General features: G+C 40.3%; 1 pseudogene; it reads left to right on the forward strand.

Annotated features, from left to right (window-relative positions):
- Positions 1–44: 44 nt before the first annotated feature.
- On the forward strand, positions 45–21,522 carry LOC135594141 (uncharacterized; annotated as a pseudogene).
- The last annotated feature ends 1,791 nt before the right edge of the window (positions 21,523–23,313 follow it).

The following is a 23,313-nucleotide window of genomic DNA, read 5'->3' on the forward strand; positions in this document are numbered from 1 at the left end:
CCGTATCTCCGGCGGAGGAGGATATATTTAGTTCTATACTGGATGGAAAATCGAAGAGTTACGTACTCGCCTTCACTCGCCTTATTTAACACGTTGAGGGACGTAGCGATGCCACGCTTGTCACCCAAAGCCCGCACGAGATTCATGGAGGAACGCCGACCTTGGTGACATGAGGAACGGCAGAGACCACCGCAACCACCAGATCACCGCTGTTGCCGCCCACGTCTCGAAATGGACGGAGAGGCGGCTGGTGCTGGCCCTCCTCGCCGCTCTCCTTCTCGTCCTCCTCTTCTTGTCCTGCCCCCGCGGCTCCCTCTCTCCGTCCCCTTTCAGATCCCTCCCCCTCTTCTACTCCCCCTCCGCCGGAGATACGGCGCATATGCCCGAGAGGATCGGCGGGAGGAAGAGGGAGCTTGAGCGGAGCAGGATCGCCATCTGCCTCGTGGGCGGAGCGCGGCGGTTCGAGCTCACGGGGCCGTCCATCATGAGGAACTTGCTTGAGGAGTTCCCGAGCGCAGATATCTTCCTCCACAGTCCGCTCGACAAGGACTCGTACAAACTCTCGTTGCTCAAGGCCGCGCCGAGGGTCGCCGTCGTCCGCATCTTCACGCAGAATACGATGCCGACGACAGAGTCGCAAGAGCGGGTGCTCACGGCCAACGGCTCGCCCAACAGGATCCAGGTGAGCTTGGTCTCCTCCTGCCCTTGTTGAAGGTGTTCATATCTAAATCATACATATACAGAAGTGATCAAGAACGATCGTAGGATTTGAAAGATGTCGTATGTTTATGATTCAGACGATGTAAGAGCAATTGATTTGTTATATGTTTATACTTCGATGTTGTTGTAACAGTAGTCAACGTAGTTCGTATTGTATTGTTCTGAAGCTTGTTTGTCATTCTTGTTGCAGGGTCTGCTGCAGTATTTTAACCTAGTGGAAGGCTGCCTGAGGATGATCAAATCACAGGAATCTAAAGGCAACTTCACCTACGACTGGATCATCCGGACCCGCGTCGACGGCTACTGATCCGCCCACCTCGACGTGATTAACGCCTTTCAGCATGGCACCTACGTCGTCCCGTCCGGCTCCCGCTACGGCGGCCTCAACGACCGCCTCGGCGTCGGCGACCGTGCCACCTCCGAGGTCGCTCTCTCCCGCGTCTCCCTTATCCCCCGCCTCGACGCCGCCGGCTTCCGGCAGCTCAACTCGGAGTCGGCACTCAAGGCGCAGCTGACTAGCTCGAAGGTGCGGTGGGAGGAGATCGGGGTCCCCTTCTGCGTCGTGAGCGACCGACGGTACGGGTACCCGCCGGGGCCGTACGGCGTGCCGGTGGTGTCGATAGGGAGCCAGGGGCAGCTGAGCGGGGCGAAGTGCCGGCCGTGCGAGCCGGCATGCACGGGGCAGTGCGCGGCCGACGTGGGGGCGGCGCTGGACCGCGGGTGGGGCTGGACCGAGTGGCGCGACGACAGCCTGCAGATATGCGACCCCAGCGGCGGGTGGGCGCCGGGGTGGGAGCACATCTTCGACAGGGTGGCGGGGCCCGAGGCAGCGACGGCGCGGAAGAGCGTGGCGGAGTTGGACATGGCGACATGCGTGGACGACTTCGAGATCATGAGGAAGAAGGCTGCGAGCTGGGAGGCGCCGCCGGCGGTGGAGGTCTGCAGGTTAGGTCTACCAGGGCAGACCAACTCAACGTGATCGTAGAAGATGGTTTATACAGTAGGAAAAAGTAGGAAAAGATTCTTGTCTGCTTACAGAGAAGTCAATTTGGTATTATAGTATTGTGGAATGTTCGTCACTTGTTCTAAGGATGCGACCGAGTTGGGTAGGCAACTACGCTTCCGTGGACTCGAGGTTGGCGAAAGTAGAGAGACGACAGAGCTGGAAAGAGAACCATGTTATTTAGGTGGACCATTTGATGCAGACTTTTCGCCGTCGAGTCGCTCTATTTTCCTGGGAAGGAGAGGGATGTTTGATGACAGGAGTGTCTCGATGCTGATCATATATTGAACCTTTGACTCAGTAAAGTTTCCGCCAAACTTGACATCACTATGATCGGAAATAAGTCAACAATGTTATAAGCTTATATAATTCTTTGCTTATGTTCTGGATGTCTAACCAAATGAAGTTGGAAGGGCAATTTACTAAAAAGGCACAAGCTCATAGGATTGAGCCTTTTACATGCAGTTTCCACTTAAGTTTTATTTTCAAATAAAAACTCTAATAATATCAAACTAATTTGAATTTATCTAGAATTACTAGTTTATCATTTTTTAAATATTTAATATTATTTTTTTATTTTTATAATTTTAGAGTAATTAAATTTTAAAAGAGGATATTTTTGGATTGAATCGGTGATCAATTGTAACCCGTTAAATTTTTATCAAATTTATTCAAACTTTTTCAAAAATATAAATTTTTTTATATTTAGTATGACTTTTTTTATATAAATTTAGAGTAATTATTTTTTCAAATGAGATATTTATGGGTTGAATATGTTATCGAGTATCATTCTTTGAATTTTTACCAAACATATTCAATTTTTTTCTAAACATACTCAAGTGAGATACTAATATATTATTATTATTATTTATTTTTATATAAATTTAGGATGATTAATTTTTAAAATATAATAATTTTGTATTAAATACTATGATCGAGTATAACTCAAATTTAACTCTTTGAATTTTTATCAAACCATTTCAAATTTCTCCTGAACTATTAGGGTGAGATGTTAATATATTTATTTATTATTATTAGAATTGTTATAATGTTGCCTTAGATTACATTTTGAATATAATTTTATCATGGCACTCTTATCCATGTTTTTGAAAAGCATATAAGAGTTGTTAATTTAATTTATAGAATATATTATTTTTTAAGATATATTTATAATAAATAAATATCAAGTGATTTAGTTATTCATGATGATGCACATATTAGATTTATATCTAATACTTAGCTATTTGATCCAATTTAAAAGTTGTACATGTTAACTGCATGCTTGTGTAGATCAGGGATGACATCCTGTGCTTGGAAATTTCTTGCACTTAAATCCAGTAAATTGTGTTGAAGAAACTTCATGTCTTATGTGATATCATGATTTCTTGAACACAATTTACTGGATTTAAGTGCATGCAATTTCTTGTTTGTAGTTTTGTGTTTAATTGATTGATTGTTTGTTGCTTACATCTTTAATAAGGCAGTTGCTGTTTAGTCTTAAATTATCATACTAGCTATTTGATCTAACTTAAAAGTTGTACATGCTACAGGAAAGCTTGAAGCTGCAATGGCCAGTGCTGGCCATTCTAAACTAGCTGTCTGGCCATTCTAAACTCTGCAACTCCCAATGCAAAGATGGGGTCTGAGTGATTATGATGCTACCTGTTCAGCAACATTTGAATCACATGTGGATTGTGACAGCAAGAATAGAAGATAAAAAAAAATTATTAAAAAAGTTTTATTGAATAAGCTTTAACTTCAATACATTAACATGTTCATCTCCTATTTATACATATTAGGAAAAAGAATTTTTCTCAATAAAATGGACCTTAAGTCCGTCCTTCATTCTCCTTAGGTTTGTCGACTATTGACAGATCAACGATGAGGATTGATCGCAGAGCCTTTTAAAAATTTGGTTGCAGCGGTGTTGGTCGTTGGCTGAAGGCAAAGGCGAAGCTTTGCTTTTTTCAACAGTGTTGGTCGCTGGCCGATGGCAAAAGCAAAATTTCGTTTTTCTCACTGCTCTGATACCATGATAGAAAGAATAAAAGACAAAAGAATATAAGATAAAATAAATTATTGAAAAAAAATTATTGAAGAAGTTTTAACTTCAATACATTAATATGTCTCTCTCCCATTTATAGGAAAAAAATTTTTCCTCAACAGAATGGACCTTAAGTCCGCCCTTCAGATTGGGTATTTTTCAATGCTAGAATCTATTTCTATTTTTATAGTTCAATTGGATAATTTTTTTTCTTCTCTTGTTTTGCCTGTGACTCCTGGAATTTCTAACATGCTGAAGAGTGTTCAGGTAACAGGAGACTTTTAGTGGAAGCCTAGGATTTGCACAAGCAAGTGAAATGTGCAACATATGTTAAAAACCTGACCACAATCAACTGAAAAAAAAGTAATTTTAATTGTGTAAAGATTTACACCTTAGTAGTGTTTGATTATAGAAACTACAAAAGCAATTATACAATGCAAATCTAACCTAAATAAGTTGTCAGAATAAAAAATATAGATGGGAGATATGTAACATGTGTCATGCTCTACAACATCAGAATTTGAAGAGAATGATAGGGATCTACAAAAGGTAGTAGAATTATAAGAACATCCAGTCATATTGATGAGCTTGTTTATTGCATTTTATTATCATGATCTAATATCATGATCCATTATCACTTCCATATAGACATGGCAGTCAATTGCTGCTCGGCTTAATCATGACTTTTCTTATCTTTTTTTCACTAAAACAAAGTAATTTGCTAAATGATACATGGCAGCTTCATGCTGGAAGCTATGTTCATGCAACTTTGGTTATCTTAGTTAATGCACTGGTTATGCAGGTCAATGATGCTAGTATTATAATTTAAGATTAAATAGCAACTGACTTATTAAAGATGTAAGGAACAAACAATCAATTAAACGCATCACATGAATTAAAACCACAAACAAGAAATTTCTTGCACTTAAATCCAGTAAATTGTGTTGAAGAAATCAAGATATCACATGAGACATGAAGGCACAGGATCTCATCCCTATCTACACAAGCATGCAGTTAACATGTACAACTTTTAAGTATAAACAGCTACGTATTAGATATAAATCTGTGTATCTTCATGAATAACTAAATTAATTGATATTTATTTATTTATTATAAATATATCTCAAAAATAATATATTCTATAATTAAATTAACAATTCTTATCTGTTTGGATAAGAGTATCTTGATAAACTTATATTCAAAATGTAAACGTGTAAGACAAAACATTATAACACTTATTGTAATACCGAGAAAATGTACTAAAATTTAGCCTTTTACCCAATAATCTCAGTTTAAATCATTTAACGAGATTTTCTTTTGATAACATCTTTAATTAATTATTTTTATAAAAAATCATATTTAGCTTAAGAAAATGATCATAATCTCTTAAAATCGTGGTTTAGTTGTATTACTGTTGAATTCTTAGAATCTAAATCTCAAAAACTGATTGCCTCATCTAATAGTCTAATCCTAGGATCCTTTATTCCAAATGTCATTAAAGTCATTGTTTTGATACCATTAAATTATCACATCCTTTATTTATAAAAATAATAAATCATCATTTTATTATTCATAATTTATATAATATATTTTTTTTTTCATTCTTAAATTCAAATATCTATCTTTATAATAGTAAATATTTTATTTATTAGAAAAAATAACTATAACTTCTTGGTAGGATTATAAGTGACGAAAAAGTCTTTTACCCGAGCCTCGGATCTATTACAAAGTAGTACATTATTTTAAAAATAAATATAAGATAAAAACATATTAGCAACCACATTAATAAAAATCTTTAAAAAATTATAAAAATAATCTTTAATATTTATGAAACATATATAAATATCACTAATTTAATACGAAATGATAATTTATTTGTTAGAAAATAAATAGATAAACAAGTTGTAGAAGAAGTTGATTGTTATTAACATATCCCCTTCTTTTTATACAGATTAGAAGGGAGAATTTTACTCAACAGGTTAGAGGATTTCCCTCAACAGAGTAGAGAGATTTCCTCAAACAGTTAGGGAAATCTCATCTACTTATCATGCCCCTGCAAGATGGTGCTCCTATCGAGGAGGCCAATCTTGGACTAATGTAATGCAAAAAGTTTACGAGCTAGAGGCTTCGTAAATGAGTCGGCCAATTGATCAGCCGTATGAACATGAGAAACACGAAGTTGACGACAGACAACTTGATCGCGTACAAAGTGGAAGTCGATAGCAATATGTTTCATGCAGGAGTGGAATACCGGATTAGCGCACAGATAGGTAGCTCCAATATTATCATAATATATTGTAGGGGTGGAATCGATGTTGAGTTCCTAGAGTAGATTCGTGATCCAATTGAGTTCTGCAGTGGTAGCGGCAATGACACGATATTCAGCTTCAATTGTAGACCGGGCGATTGTCTTTTACTTCTTAGAACTCCAACTGATTGGATGAGCACCAAGGAAGATAATATACCCCGATGTGGATGTTCTATTATCAAGGTTACCTGCCCAATCAACATCGGCAAAGGCATAAAGACGAAGTGGAGAGTGTTTACGAAAAAAGAGTCCATGATTTAGGATCCCTTTAAGATATCGTAGAAGTCTCTTGACCGCAGACCAGTGTAGAGTAGATGGTTGCTGCATAAACTGTGATAATTTGTTGACAGCAAATGAGATGTATGGACGCGTGAGAGCTAATTATTGTAACGAGCCAACAACTTGGCGGTATTGAGTGGGTTCCGTAGCAGGACTTCCATCCGATAATTTGAGAGAACCACTGGTAGAGATGGGGGTTGTAACTGCATTTGCATCCTGCATGTTTGTCTTTAATAACAAATCTTGAATGTACTTGCGTTGTGAAAAAAGGAGACCAGGAGATGTGAAGGTAGCTTCGACGCCCAGAAAGTAGCTCAAGGGTCCGAGATCCTTAAGCGAGAATCGAGTTGCCAGCTGTTTGATGAACGCTTGGATGCTGATGGGATTGTTGCCTGTGACAATAATATCATCCACATATACCAGAATATACATTGTATTTCTATGATGATGTCGCAGAAACAATGAAGTGTCAGATTTGGAGTTAAGAAAGCCAACAGAAGTAAAAAATGAGCTAAGTTCAGTGTACCAAGCTCTCGAAGCCTGATGAAGTCCATAAATGGCTTTCTAAAGTTTGCAAACATGCTGTGGATACTGAGGATGAGTAAAACCGGGGGGTTGTTGCATAAAAACATCTTCGGATAGAGATCCTTGTAGAAAGGCATTATTAACATCCAATTATCGTAATTGCCAACCTTTAGTGGTAGCCAGACTCAAGATAAGCCGGATTATAATGGGTTTAACAACAAGACTAAACGTCTCAGTGAAATCAACTCCAGGTCGTTGATGAAACCCTTTGGCGACCAGGCGTGTCTTATATCGGGCAACAGAGCCATCTGGGTTCCGCTTAATTCTAAAGACCCACTTACACCCGATGATGTTTTGTGAAGGATGGAAAGGAATGAGATCCCACGTTGAATTATGGATGAGGGCATTATATTCCTCACTCATGGCAGTACGCCAATGCGGAGATTTTTGGGCTTGAGTGAAGGTGGTGGGTTCAACGTTGGGGGATGAGGAATTCATGATAGCTTATAGGTTAAGTACCTAACGAGGTTTAAAACTACCATGCTTAGAGCGAGTGGTCATAGGATGATTGGAGACGACAGGATTGGGAGGTGATGTTGGGTGAGGATCTGTGGCACAAGCTGGGTCAAGTGGAGACACGTCCGGGGCACTTGGGTGAGAATGAGGTAAAGAGGATGGTTGTGTTTCGGAACATATTGCCCCATCAATTGGGGAAGAGTGGAGTGGAGTAGGAACAGAGGAAACGGGCAAGTGTTGAACTGGAGTGATATAGTACGGATCAGGAGGGGAGGAAGTAGACGAAGTCATGGGAGGCTCGTCCGATTGGTCCAAAGGTATACTCCAGTGAGATAGTGAAGTGGTCCGTATGGCAGGATATGGAAGGGTTTAGAAAAGAAAGTTAGATTCAACAAAGACAACATGACGTGATATAAAGATTTTGTGAGTGTAGAGATTATAGCAGCGGAAAGCATTATGTTCAAGTGAGTAACCAATAAAGACGTAAGGAGTAGATTGAGATATTAACTTATGAGAGGCATAGGGACGTAACCAAGGATAACATAAACAACCGAACACTCGGAGTTTACGAAGGTTAGGGGGTTTGTGAAATAGTGTGTCAAAGGGGGACTGGTATTGTAGAACTGGTGTAGGCATTCGATTAATTAGATAGACAGCAGTTTGAAAGGCTGCTGTCCAAAAAGTTGAAGGCATGAAAGCCTGATGTAGAAGTGTGAGTCCAGTTTCTACTATATGCCGATGTTTGCGTTTGGCAGAACCAACTAGTTGAGGAGTATACGAGGGAGACTTGAGGTGTTGAATGCCACAAGCTGAGAGATGGGATGCCAGGGCTTGATATTCACCGCCACCATCAGAGTAGACCATTTTAATGGTAGACTGAAAATAGTTTTCGACCAACTTCTGGAAAGTGGAAAAAATGTGAGAAACATCAGATTTATGGAAAAGAGGATATATCCATGTGTATTTAGAGAAGTAATCTACAAAAATAACATAAAATCGGAACTTATCAAAAGATAAGATTGGAGCATGACCCCAAACATCAGTATATATAATTTCAAAAGGTTTAGAGGAGGAAATGGAAGATGAGCCAAAAGGCTGCCGATGACTCTTATTACTAAGACAAGCATCACAATGTATCATAGAATTAGTGGACTTAAAAAGAGGAAGAGAGTGATGAGATAATAATTTCTGCTGAATAAAGGACGAGGGATGACCAAGCCAACGATGCCACACATCAACTGGAGCCGCAACAGAAGAATGAACAGTGGGCTGGGTTATTCGAGAGGCTGACGACCATTCGTAAATGTTGTCTTTATTTGAGCCTTGGACCAATGATGCCCCCATGCTCAAGTCCTTAACAAGAAATGAATCAGGAAAGAATTCAATGGAAGTATTGTTATATTTGCAAAATTGAGAAACAGAAATGAGATTGCGTTTAATATGAGGGGCGCATAAAACATCATCGAGGGTAAATGTATTAGAGTCAGAATTAAGCGTTGTGGAACCAGTATGAGTTATAGGAAGTCCTTTACCATCACCGATGATGATATCTTCATCGTCGCCATAGGGATTGTGAAGAGACAAATTCTAAAGATCAGCGGTGATGTGATGAGAGGCACCAGAGTCGACAATCCAGTTGGACTGGCTAGGCGTCAGAGTAGTTAGGAGATTTGCCTGAGGCCAGTGTGACGGAGCAGGGAGGCGGGGACGAGACCGGCAAACTTTAGCGGAGTGGCCGACTTTGTCACACAGTTGACAAACGACTCGTCTTTGATGGCTTGGTAGGGCAGGACGCCAAGACGGATGATGGCTGGAGTTGCCACTTTGCGAGAAGTGATGACTAGGAGGATAGGAGGGGTGTTGCATGGAACTCACAGAATCAAGAGGTGCATTAGCCAAACCTTGGGTGATGTTCGGCGAGTACCGAGTGCTCTTCCGTTTAGACTTGTGACTGACTTGAGCTGTGACAGTTGATCCAGGCAGTTTGTCCGCACGCTTCAAGTACATCTCGTAGTCAGTCAGCTTATCATATAGATCTTCAAAAGAGACTGGCGAGTCGCGTGCCCAAATTGCAGCAGCCAATTCCTTGTAGTCGGTGTCGAGACCATTGAGGGTATGAATGACAACCTCTTCGTCACATAGGGAATGACCTATAGCTTGAATAGCTTGGAGGATGAGACGATTGTTAGGACTCTAGCTAGGAGAGTCCTAATTGAGAGGGATATTCTGTTAGGACTCTAGCTAGGAGAGTCCTAATTGAGAGGACATTCTGTTAGGACTCTAGCTAGGAGAGTCCTAATTGAGAATGTTATTCTGTTAGGACTATAGCTAGGAGAGTCCTAATTGAGAGGGACATTAATGTAAGAGGTTTTTTCTTAGAGAAGAATTAGGAGTTGTAAGGGAATAGGAGTCTTGAGTAGGAGTCCTATTAGGAGTTAGTTAGAAGTAAGAGTTTTAAGTAGGAGTCCTATTATGAGTTAGGGTTTAGAAGCCCTATAAATAGTCATGTATTCCTCCTCTTTTGATAAGCAATAGATGAATCTTTTCTGCAGCCTTTGAGCAGCAACTTGGAGGGAGGAACCCCTATAGAGTTCCAAGGAGGCCGATCCCCTAAAGAGATCAACCCCAAGTTTAGAATCTGCAAAGGTTCTAACACCTGGTATCAGAGCAACGTTCTTGGCATCTCGCTGCCCTTTCACTGCCATCCATCAACCCTCCACAACCACCCAAAGCAATTCCCATAATTGCTTAAAAGATCGTCGCCAAATTCCACCGTCATCTCCACCACCGCATATCATCCTTTGATCTCCCTGTGAATTGCAACAGGTTCTGGTTTCCTACCTTACTGCTGCTGCAATTTAGTTATCCCTATTCGAAAATCAAAAAAAAAAAAAATTCGTTCCTGTATTGCTGTAAATTTCATCGTAAGTTGCTAAAATTTTTCGACGAGAATTCTGCTATCGCAACTTACACCAATTTTCTTGCTGTTACTGCCGAAATTTTCTTAATTAAATTGGACATCCTTGGTGTCATATAAACTGAGATATTTCTGTCAATTCCCTCCTCAAATCTCTCAAATTTTTTGTGGAGATTTCGTCGAGAAACCACTGTTTCTTCGATGTTAATTCTGCTCTTACAAGACAGCACAATTCTGCAGCAAACTTTCACTGATTTCTATCAAACCTATACATGCCTTTAACCCGTCAGCAAAAGAGAGATCTTAACATCACAGATTTGGAGTCATATACTATGGCATCTGAGGAGGCAATCAATGCTAAATTTGAAGCCTTTGAGGCACGAATGGAGGATAAGATTCGGACTCTCCTTACCGAATTCGGTTTGGGCCGACCACCAAGCCCGAAGAAATCACATCAAGGAGAGAGCTCTAATCAATCAAATCATGCCCAAAGAGATGACTTCCAAGGGAGGGGAGGTTCTATGACCGACCCCAACTATTCGCGCATGAGAGTGGACTTCCCTAGATGGGAAGGAGACCCAATTGGTTGGATCTCGCGCGCGGAGCGATATTTTCGTTACCATAAAACTGCGGATGCATCCATAGTGGAAATTGCAGCTATACATCTTGAAGGGGATGCCATACAATGGTTTAACTGGTTTGGACACACTTATGGAGCCCTTTCATGGCGACAATTCAAAGAAGGACTACTGATCCGCTTCGGACCAACTTATTACGAGAACATTAACGGACAACTAGCAAAGATCCGACAAACCTCCACCATTCAGGAGTACCAAACCAGGTTTGAAAGATTATCTAATTAAACTTGTGATTGGTCTGAAAAACAACTATTGGGGACCTTTATTGAGGGCTTAAAGCCGGAGATTCGGGGAGAAGTTAAGGCGCGACAACCATACACGCTTATGACAGCCATCTCTTTCGCACGACTTCAAGAAGAGCGATTGAACCATGAAGCCCGGAGGACTAGGATCACTCCACGACCTACAATACTAAAGCCCTCAGCCCCTCCTACTATCAACCGAGTCCTTGCACCGAAAAGGTTAACAAGAGAAGAACTTCTGGAGCGATCTGCGAAGGGGTTATGTTGGCATTGCGACGAGCCGTGGAGCCGCGAGCATCGCTGTAAAAAAGGTAGACTTCTTATGATTGAACCAGTAGAAGAAGAGGTCACATCTAGAAGAGAGCCTTGAACATGAAGAAGAAGATATGGAAGAAGAGTCATAGCCGACCGACATTACGGTACACGCACTAGCCGGCTACTCAAACCCGCAAACGATGAAAGTTGGAGGCCTTCTCAAACAACAGTCGATCACTGTTCTCATCGACACGGGTAGCACTAATAACTTCCTGAATAGTAAGGTTGCTGCTCGGATGGCACTGCATATTGAAGGTTGCAGCAAGTTCGATGTAAAGGTTGCCGACGGCAGAATCCTAAAGTGCGACCAAAGATGCCCGCAGGTGAAACTATTACTACAAGACCAAGAAATTATCACCGATTTCTTCCTCCTACCAATCGATGACTATGAGGTAGTGCTTGGTATAGAATGGCTGACTACACTAGGTGATGTCTCTTGGAACTTTTCTAAATTAATTATGAAATTCTACTGTAAGGGCAAACAGATCATCCTATGCGGGAAGCGCGGAAGCAACGTTACCACTGTTTCGACTCAACGAATGGAGAAAGTTTTACACAAGGTAAATAGTGGCTTTTTGATGCACCTTTAGCAGCAACTAGAGGGGAAGAAAATAGAAATTGAAGATCAAAATCTTGCCCAATTGCTTACTGAATTTGCCGACATATTTGCTGAACCGCGCGGTCTTCCTCCTTCTCGGCAACATGACCATCGAATTCCAATCCTTCCGGGCAAGCCACCAGCGAACACTCGACCGTACCGATATCCTCACCTCCAGAAAGATGAAATTGAAAAGATCGTAAAGGAGATGCTTGAAACAGGGGTGATTCGGCCAAGTTGCAGCCCCTATTCCTCACCGGTGCTACTTGTATGCAAGAATGATGGAACTTGGCGGATGTGCATCGACTACCGAGCTTTAAATGGCATCACCGTCAAGGACAAGTACCCAATACCAGTGGTGGATGAACTTCTTGATGAATTGAAAGGAGCTCGAGTCTTCACGAAGTTGGACCTCCGATCCGGTTACCACCAAATTCGGGTATGTGACGATGACATTCCAAAAACTGCATTTCGCACACATGATGGCCATTATGAATTCTTGGTAATGCCTTTTGGACTCACTAATGCTCCTTCAACCTTTTAAAGTCTCATGAACGATATTTTTCGGAGCTTTCTTCGTAAATTTGTGCTGGTATTTTTCGATGATATTCTCATTTACAGCCCTTCTCTTGAGACTCACTTTCAGCATTTACGGATTGTTTTGATGATCCTTCGGGAGAATACTCTTTTTGTTAAGCAACCAAAGTGCAGCTTTCTCCAGCAAAAAGTAGAGTACCTTGGGCATATAATATCAGAAGGAGTGGTGGTAGACCTAACAAAAATTGAGGCAATGTAAGGCTGGCCGAAACCTACAAACGTGAAATTACTGCGGGGGTTCCTTGGACTAACGGGCTACTACCGAAAATTTGTTAAGGACTATGGGAAGATCAGTGCACCACTCACTTCTTTACTGAAAAAAGATGCTTTTCCAATGGTCGGACAGTTGCCTTCGACAAACTTAAAGCAGCCACGACAACGACGCCGGTGCTTGCGCTACCAGATTTCAATAGACCCTTCATCATTGAGGCCGATGCATCTGGAGTTGGAATTGGAGCCGTTCTCATGCAAAATGGTCGACCACTCGCATACACTAGCAAGGCATTATCTCCCTCCCATCAAAACATGTCAGTATATGATAAGGAGATGCTTGCCATTGTACACGTAGTAACGAGGTGGAGACCCTACCTGATCGGTCGGCGATTTCAAATTAAAACTGACCATAAAAGCCTCAAGTACTTTTTGGAGCAAAAGATATCATCCCTTGAGCAGCAAAAATGGGTAACCAAACTTCTTGGATTTGATTATGAAATTATTTACAAAAAGGGGAAAGAAAACGTTGTTGCAGATGCACTCTCACGGCTACCTGAACAAGTTAAGGTTTCAGCCATCTCCCTTCCTACCACCGGTCTCCTCGAGGACATTAGGGAAGAATGGAAGAAGGATCCAGAGATCAACAAGATCATAAAAAAATTGGAGGAGGATCCAAGTGCAATAGCCCACTACACCTGGGATTCGAGGGATCTACGCTACAAAAGTCACATTGTGCTTATACCTGACTCCCCTTGCATCGCAATCATCTTGCATGAAATGCACTCCATACCTTCAGCAGGGCACTCTGGATTCCTAAGAACCTACAAAAGAGTGAAGCAAAATTTTTATTGGAGAGGGATGAAAAAAATTATTGCTGAATATGTGGCACAATGTGATGTATGTCAACAGCACAAGGGTGAAACTGTGGCAAATCCAGGGAAGCTACAACCACTACCCATACCAGACTCAGTATGGACTGACATCTCCATGGACTTCATTGAAGGGCTACTATCTTCCAAAGGTAAAAGCACGATTCTCGTGGTGGTTGATCGACTGACGAAATATGCTCATTTTTGTGCTGTGAGAAATCCCTACACTGCTGCTAGTATTGCCCAGATTTTCATAGAAAATATTGTTAAACTGCATGGGATGCCAAGGTCCATCGTAAGTGATCGTGACAGGATCTTCATTAGTAAATTTTGGACCGAGTTATTTCAGTTACAAGGCACCAAACTCAAGATGAGCACAGCGTATCATCCACAAACTGACGGCCAAACAAAGGTGGTAAATAGGTGCTTAGAGATGTACCTCCGGTGTTTCGCTAGCGACCGACCAAAAGAGTGGGCGAAATGGCTTCTCTGGGTCGAATGGTGGTATAATACTACATATCATTCATCTACAAAATGTGCCCCTTATGAAGCATTGTATGGTCGACCAGCACCTGTGATTCCAAAATATGTAATTGGCTCGGCCAAGGTAGATCAGGTTGACCAAGAATTGATTGATAGGGACAAACTCTTACAACTATTAAAAGATAATCTCTCTACCGCTCAAGCCAGAATGAAGCAGCAAGCCGACACACGACGAAGTGAAAGAGAATTTTCAGTGGGAGATTGGGTTTATCTTCGCCTACAACCATACAAGCAACTTTCTATCAATACTCGAGCCTCCATGAAGCTATCCCCACGTTTTTATGGGCCCTATCAGATCACAGAGCGTATTGGAGCCGTGGCATACAGACTTAAATTACCTGAGGATGCCAAAATTCACCCTATCTTCCACGTATCATGCCTAAAGCCCAAGTTGGGAGAACATGAGTCACCCCAGATACAACTGCCCAACACAACTGAGGATGGAGTTATTCAAGCCCAACCACAAGCCATCCTCGATCGCAGGATCGTGATGCGTCGTCGACATCCCTCTACTGAAGTACTAGTGCATTGGAATAATCTACCACTTGAAGACGCCACATGGGAACCATATGAGGAGCTGAAGACCCAGTTCCCTGAGTTCATGGAATCTCAGCCTTGAGGACAAGGTTGATTTGAAGAGGGCGGGTCTGTTAGGACTCTAGCTAGGAGAGTTCTAATTGAGAGGGACATTCTGTTAGGACTCTAGCTAGGAGAGTCCTAATTGAGAAGGTCATTCTATTAGGACTATAGCTAGGAGAGTCCTAATTGAGATGAACATTCATGTAAGAGGTTTTTTCTTAGAGAAGAATTAGGAGTTGTAAGGGAATAGGAGTCTTGAGTAGGAGTCCTATTAGAAGTTGATTAGAAGTAAGAGTTTTAAGTATGAGTCGTATTAGGAGTTAGGGTTTAGAAGCCCTATAAATAGTCATATATTCCTCCTCTTTTGATAAGTAATAGTTGAATCTTTTCTGCAGCCTTTGAGCAGCAACTTGGAGGGAGGAACCCCTATAGAGTTCCAAGGAGGCCGATCCCCTAAAGAGATCAACCCCAAGTTTAGAATCTGCAAGGGTTCTAACAACGATCTTGACGTAGCCAAAGTTTGTGAGCTGGATTGGGTACTGGACTGAGATCGCCGGGGATGTTGAGCATAGCCGAAGGACAACTGAAAGAGCCATCAATGTAACCTAACAAGTCGTATCCAAATAAAAGATTAGAAAATTGAGCTCGCTAGGACACATAGTTGCCACCCTTTGATAACTTAAAGGGGATCAACGTGGCAGCATTGATGGAGATAAGCCCTGTAGAAGAATAAGAAGTGGGAGTCCCTACAGGAACTGAAACATCAGAAGAAGTGAACGAAGACTTTTTTTTTTTTTTGGTTTTTTTTTTTTGGAAGAAATGCAACGAACCTTGTGTGATACTCAAGTCACACAAGGTGGAGAATGAGGGAGGGGGCTGCTAATATAGATTGCTGTAGCATATTGGGCAATCTACAACAGTGCCCAAAGCTGCCGGCAGCTGCTGTGGATTCCTGCTTGCTGCAGCAGATTATAGAGGCTGCAGTCCGCCGGAAGATGGCTGCGAAAACTGCAGCGGTACTCAAGACTGCGATTCGCTGCTGTGGATTGCTGCTTACTGCAGCAGATTGTAGAGGTTGTAGTTCGCCGGAAGATGGCCGCGAAAACTGCAGCGGTACTCAAGACTGCGGTTTGCTGCTGTGGATTGCTGCTTGTTGCAACAGATTGTAGAGGCTGCAGTTCGCTGGAAGATGGTGGCGAAAACTGTAGCGATACTCAAGACTGCGGTTCACCGGGAAATGGAAGCAAAAATCTGCAACGGTACTCAAGGAAACTGCAGTGAGAGAAATCTGCATCAATTAGATGTATAGAGGAAAGCGGCAGCGAAAGCTACTGTGGTAGAGGAAGGAAGATGCAGCGGTTGCGGTTGCTGCTGGCCGGGAAGCGGCTGCGGCAGCGAAGGAGGAAGACGCATCAGCCGTCGTTAAGCAAGGAAGACTGAGCGAGGAAGACACCGCTGTTCGCCGTTCGTCGCTATTAAGGAGGAAGACACCGCCGTTGAGGACGCATCGTTGTGTAGAGGGAAGCGGCAGCGAAAGCTGCTGCGGTAGAGGAAGATACAGCAGTTGCGACTGCTGCTGGCCAGGAAGCGAGGAAGACACCACCGTTCGCCATTCACCGCTATTGAGGAGGCAGTGAGAGAATGTTTTCCTCCTTGCGTGACGGCGACGGAGAGTGTCTGTTGTAGGCAGTAAATAGGAGAGGGAGCAAGGCCGACGAAGAAAATCAAGACCAACTATGAAGGAAGAGAAGGAGTGGATGAGCAAAGCCAAGACGGTGCTCGTTAGCACTGGCTCTGAATTCGTGTGGCCGCTTGGCTAACACACGGTGATACTGCTGTCGCCAAGGAGGAATTGCTCTGAGACCATGTTAGAAAATAAATAGATAAACAAGTTGTAGAAGAAGTTGATTGTTATTAACATATCCCCTTCTTTTTATACAGGTTAGAAGGGAGAATTTTCCTCAACAGGTTAGAGGATTTTCCTCAACAGAGTAAGAGATTTCCTCAAACAGTTTGGGAAATCTCATCTACTTATCAATATTGATTCATTATAAAATTGATGCATTAGAAAATTAATGATAATTCTTATGTAATAAATAAAATTATGTATTAGTTACATGAAAATATATACATAATAGTTATATATCAAAGGTGTACATCACATCTTATGGTGCACTCTCTCAACAACGAATGGAGAGACATACTCTCTAGGATAGATTTCTCCTAACAGCAGATGGAGAGAACCCATATCGTACTTCCAATAACGGATATATCCCTCACTTGCCTAAGTAGGGATACATTCCTCCTAACAATGAATGGAGGAACCGTCTAACCATCACGTATGACGGCTTGTTAATTCCTAAAGGAAATCGTGCTATCTGCCCTCGATAGAAATACATAAATAACCATGATCATTCATTTATATTCATTCATTCACGTATGTAACTAAGAAATAATATAATAAAATACTATGAGGAACCATGCTTGATATATGATTTGCTAGACTATGTCTATTGGTAGCTTCGTATTATGATAGACTTGTAGCTCCTTTCACAAGTTGTACTTCCAATATGGACTACTAGCATAATCACATATACTATATGGTAATAATTATATCAATATTAGAAACTAAAAAAAAGTTAAAAATCAATAATTATTTTTAAATTATACTTTTAGATAAAGCTTTTTAAATTCATCAAATAATAAAGACATGAGACATCAATATTTGAATAGTCCTCAATCATCTAAAACCCTAATTGGAATAGCCTAATTGACTTGAAACAAACTTAATTCATTTATGACCTAATCGAACCAATCTCAAATCCTTATGGAACCGATCTGGAATCACCTTATACTATTATAATTTATATTTGATTGATTTCAATTAGGTTAAGTAGGTTTGAACTAGTCACTGGTTTGAAATCACCCTAAATCTACTTGAGCCAATTAAACATGTCTTATTCAATCAATTAATGAGCTCAAACCAATGAAGAGAGAGAGAGAGAGAGTAAATTAGACTATGTCGTATAGTGTTAGTCCAACCCGAACTAATTCACTTGAGTCTTAGGCGAGTCATGTGTATTGCATATATTTGTTCCAAGTAATAGGTTGAGCTGAGGTACAATGGGTTGGATAGAGGAACGACAATGTATCTAGCACTAATCGTATAGCTGGGCGAGTCTAAATTCATGAACTAGGTTGGGCCTCACAAGTTGGCTCAAGCCTAACCATTGAACTGGACCATGCTTGACTTGCAGATTAGGTCATGGCTAGATACATGAGTTGGAGTTGTGTCTGACCATATGGATTGGGTCGTAACTAGCCACATGTGCTAGATCATGTTTGACCATATGGCTTGTGTCGTACCTTGCTGTATGGGTTAGGTCATACATGGCCATATGAGCTAGGTTATGCCTGACCAAATGAGTTAGGTCATACCTTGTCATATAGACTAGGTCATACATGGTCACATGGATTGGATTGTACATGGCCATATGGGCTAGGTCGTAATGGTCATAGGAGTTAGATCGACTCGGTTTGGCATATTAACTTGACTCATGTCAGACCTTGATTAGACTTTTCTTAATAAATTAAATTTTAATATTTTAAATTATTAAGGAGTAACTTAAATCCATAAATTAAAAAAATTAAATTCATGATCTTAAATTTAAAACTAGTTAAATCATATAAATTCATATATAATTCTTGAAACATAGATATATCTAATTAAATAAATTAAAAATATTATATTAATACAAAAATAAAAATTTTAATAATTAAATTAATTTTAAAATTTACTTAAGCTTAAAAGATTATTATAAGTCAAATAATCATTCTAATATCACAAATCAATTATCATTATTTATTAATCAAAATATTTTGAAATTAAAATATTATTGTGCATCATAAAGTTATAACAATCTAAATATCAAAGATTTCAAAACATGAATTTAAAGTTGATTAGAAAAAAAATAAAAGATGCTTTCTTCGAGGAATACTCTCATCAATCCTTTTCGCTTGGTGAGGACCCTCCTTTATATAGGAGAAAATGAATTCTCCTCGAAAGGTAAATATTAATTTAATTTTTATTTTACTTTCACACACAAATATAAAAATAAAATATAAATTATTTACTTCCTAAAAGTCATATCACTCATTAAGAAATAAATCAATTAATAATTTAATTGATTGATAAAATTTCTAACTTATTCTCATGATTAAGAAAATCAATCTTAATCATTTCCTTAATCATACTATACAAACAATAAAATTAATAATTTAAATAATATAATATATTATTTATAGTAATTAATTTCGTTAAGAGAGAAAATGATTGATGATTACACTTGTCAACATAGGAAAGCCAAAGAACACCCAATTCTACAAAAAGCTTTGCAGGATGATAGTATATGAGTTGCAACTACAGATTCTTCTGGACATAGGATGCCAGCAGTAGGTTGTAACCCTCAGAAGGTTTTTGAAACAGGTGATTCATTTTTAGCTGGAAATTTGTCATTTACAAGGGCAAGAACTTCTTTAGAAGGATCTGCTCCTGTAAGCCACATGTTACAATGCATGATATATTGTGTGTGATAGGATATTATTTCAAGATAGTCTCCCTGACTAGTTTATTTTTTGTTATATTTGGCTATCTTGATTATTTTTCTTTAATTAGGCATCATTAATGTTCAATGATGCATCTAGAATCTGATCTAGCCATTTATCTACATTTTGATTGGAAAAATCCTTTTTCCTGACTAGTTTATTTTTTTTGTTATATTTGATTATCTTGATTATTATTTTTTAATTAAGCATCATTAATGTTCAATGCTGTATCTGATCTGATCTAGCCATTCACCTACTTTTTGATTGGACAAATCTTTTTTCATGACTAATTTGTTTTTTTGTTATATTTTGTTATCTTGTTTATTTTACTTTAATTAAGCATCATTAATGTTCAATGTTGTATCTGATTTGATCTACCCATTCACCTACTTTTTGATTGGACAAATCTTTTTTTTCTGACTAGTTTGTTTTTTTTGTTATATTTGATTATCTTGATTATTTTTCTTTAATTAGGCATCATTAATATTCAATGCTGTATCTAAGATCTGATCTAGCCATTCACCTACTTTTTGATTGGGCAAATATTTTTCCTTTCAGGTCTACAATTTAATGAAATGTGAATTGGACTATACACATTTTGCAGAACTGCCCGCTTGCGGGTTTGGGCACGAGCACTAACAAAACTATTACAAACAGTAGTGTGATGAACCTAACCACTGTTGGGCTGGCAACCCACAAATTCAGCCCATAGTGGGTTTGGGTAGCCCACAGCCCACATCTCCTCTTAATCTAACCCTAATTAACATTAGGGGGGTGTGGTGGCTGCGTGCCTCTAAAAATGTATAAATAGGGCAGCAACGTCAGCCACGGGATTTTCAAAGAAAATGAGGAAAACAAGGTAGAAAATGAAGGGAAAGAAAGGGAAGAATGACATGACAACGCAGAGAGGCAGTTATTCTATTGAGATTGTTACTAGGGTGATTTGTATATTCATTAATCTCATAGTGGATTATCTCTAGTTTAGTTTGTCCCGTGATTTTTACCCTTCATATTGAAGGGTTTTCCACGTATATCTTGGTGTTCTGATTTAATTCCACTGCATATCATGACCTTCTAGTATTTATTAATATACAAAGGTTATATCCCCATCAACCACGACTCCTCGGTAAGGGGAAGGAGAGGGAGAGGAACTAGATGGAGGGAGGAGCGGCCGAGGAGAAGAAAGGCGAGGGAGAGGAGGGCACACGTCCGGTGAGCTCAAGGGCGCTTAGCTTCTCGATTCTGCATTGGCTCACTTGGCTGTAGTGACGCGCACTCATCCATGGTTCACTAACTCTCCGCTGGCCCAAGCCAAGTTGGGCTGGAGAGTTGTGGCAGAGGAGGAGCACCCAAAGAGAGAAAGAGAGGACACTGGAAACGGTGGTGGCCATGGCTTTGTGTTCTGCAGAAGGAACAAGGCGAGAGTGATGAAGGGGAGTGTAAAAGTGGGAGGATATTTATAATGGGTTCATTCGAGAGTTGTGTGGAGTTGGGTTGCATGGTCACGAGATTTCCCATCGCCTCTCGTGTCAACGCATGCATACGATTGGTTTGATGGGGAAGCGCAGATGCTTGGGTTTGGTAGGAACGAGACGATTTCGGTTGGGCGCCCAATTGCACGCTGCGAAGAACATGTGCAGCGGAACGGGACGGTTGCCGCTGGGAACCCAACTGCTTGCTGCGAAGAACCCTTCTCTCCTCCTCCCTCCCCGCTACCGCTGTTTCACCTCCCCCCTCGTCGCCTCCCGTCCAGCCGGAGGTTGCCTCCAAGCCCGTTCCCCCCTCCTTCTCCCACTCCCTCCTCACCGCCCCGCGGCCGCAGGCCTCGCCTGACCTCCTAGATGGCTCCCAGTGGCGCTACAGCGAGTTCCTTAATGCCGTCAAGAGGGGCAAGGTCGAGTGCGTCCGGTTCAGCAAGGATGGCGGCGTGCTCCAGCTCACGGCCGTCGATTGTCGCTGGGCTGCCATCGTCGTCCCCAACGACCCTGACCCAATCGACGTCCTGGCATGAACGACGTGGACATCTCCGTCTCGGAAGGGGACGGCGGCAATGACCTATTCCGACGTCACTTTCGCCGATGTTGCGGGGGCCAACCAGGCCAAGCTCGAGCTGCGAGAAGTGGTGGACATCCTAAAGAATGTTGAGAATTGATTCATAGTAGCTATCTAGGTAGTTATTATGTTCTAGGTAGTTACCCTGTTCTAAGTAGTTATCGGCATGTTTTAAGGAGTGGCCCTTGATCTAGAAGTTATAGGATAGTTCCTATACTTAACTCAATCATGGGTGACATGGATAGTTACCACTAGGTCCTATAAATAAGACCATAGTTCATAAAGCAAGATAGAGTGTGTGCACTTGGGAATATCTTATAAGTTTTCTTGTCAATCCTTTTGTTTTAAATACTACAACAGTTTTCTTGATCGAAATGATTTTTTTTAATTACATCGTAGTATTTTGTTTTTATCGTTTCCTTGCTCCTCCATCCCCAACATTTGTGGTATCAGAGCTAAGTTTCTATCAAAACTGGATATTATAACTTTCAATGACAATTCTATGTCGCAACCCCATGAATTTTGGAGTATCAAGATGAAGACTCTATTCAAGTCTCAAGATCTTTTGGACTTAACAAAGAATGGATACGCATATCCAGATAAAGAAATCAGGATGAGGGAGAATATAAAGAATGATTCAAAGGCATTCTTCATTCAACAAGATGTACATGAGACAATCTTCTCAAGAATTATACTAGTGACAACTTTAAAGCAAGCTTGGTTGATACTTCAAAATGAATTTCAAGGCTCATCAAGGGTGATTAGGGTAAAACTTCAAACCCTTCATCGTGAGTTCGAAATTTTATTCATGAAAAGCAATGAATCGGTGCAAGATTTTCTTTCTCGAGTGATTGAAATTATTAGTCAAATGAAATCTTATGGTGAATATTTTTCTGATCATATAATTGTTATAAAAGTTTTAAAAAGTTTAATTCCGAAATTTGATCATGTTGTTACCGCAATTGAGGAGTCAAAAGATTTAACTATATTTTTATTTGATGAACTAATAGGTTCCTTGCAAGCACATAAAACAAGGTTGAATATGTCACTTAAAAAAAGTGAAGAAAAAGTATTTCAGATTAAGAGGAAGTCTTCTACTTCAAAAGAAGATAAAAAATCATTAGGAAGAGGACATGACAGAGGAGGATTTTGTGGTATAGGAAATTGAAAAGGAAGAGGAAGAAGATACTTTGATGGGCATGATAAACAAAGGCAATCAAATTATGATCAAAAAATTACAAGAGTGGAATTCAATGTCACTATTATAAAAAGTTTGATCACATGAAGGCAGATTATTGGAAAAGAGAAAAGCAAGCAAGCTATATGGAGGAAAATAGTAAATTATTTATGACTCATTCACAAGTTAATGACATCTCAAATGATATTTAGTCTCTAGATAGTGGATGTTCTAATCATATGTCAGGCATAAGATCAATGTTTAAATATATTGATGAAACTCATAAGTTGAAAGTTAGATTTGGAGATAACAAGCAAATCTAAGTATAAAATATCTTGACAATATTTTCTTTGTTCCTACTTTATCACATAACTTGTTGAGTATTGGACAATTGATAGATGATAGATATTCAGTTATATTTGATGATGGTTCATGCACTATTAAAGATAAAAAATTTAGTTCGATTATGGTAAATGTTTGTATGACGCAAAACAAGATGTTTCCACTTGATGTTTCAAATATTGAAAAGCATGCTCTTGTTGCAACTCAAAAAAATGAGTCTATTTTATGACA

Source organism: Musa acuminata, chromosome BXJ1-9, assembly GCF_036884655.1.
Source record: "Musa acuminata AAA Group cultivar baxijiao chromosome BXJ1-9, Cavendish_Baxijiao_AAA, whole genome shotgun sequence".
Taxonomy (NCBI): Eukaryota; Viridiplantae; Streptophyta; class Magnoliopsida; order Zingiberales; family Musaceae; genus Musa; species Musa acuminata.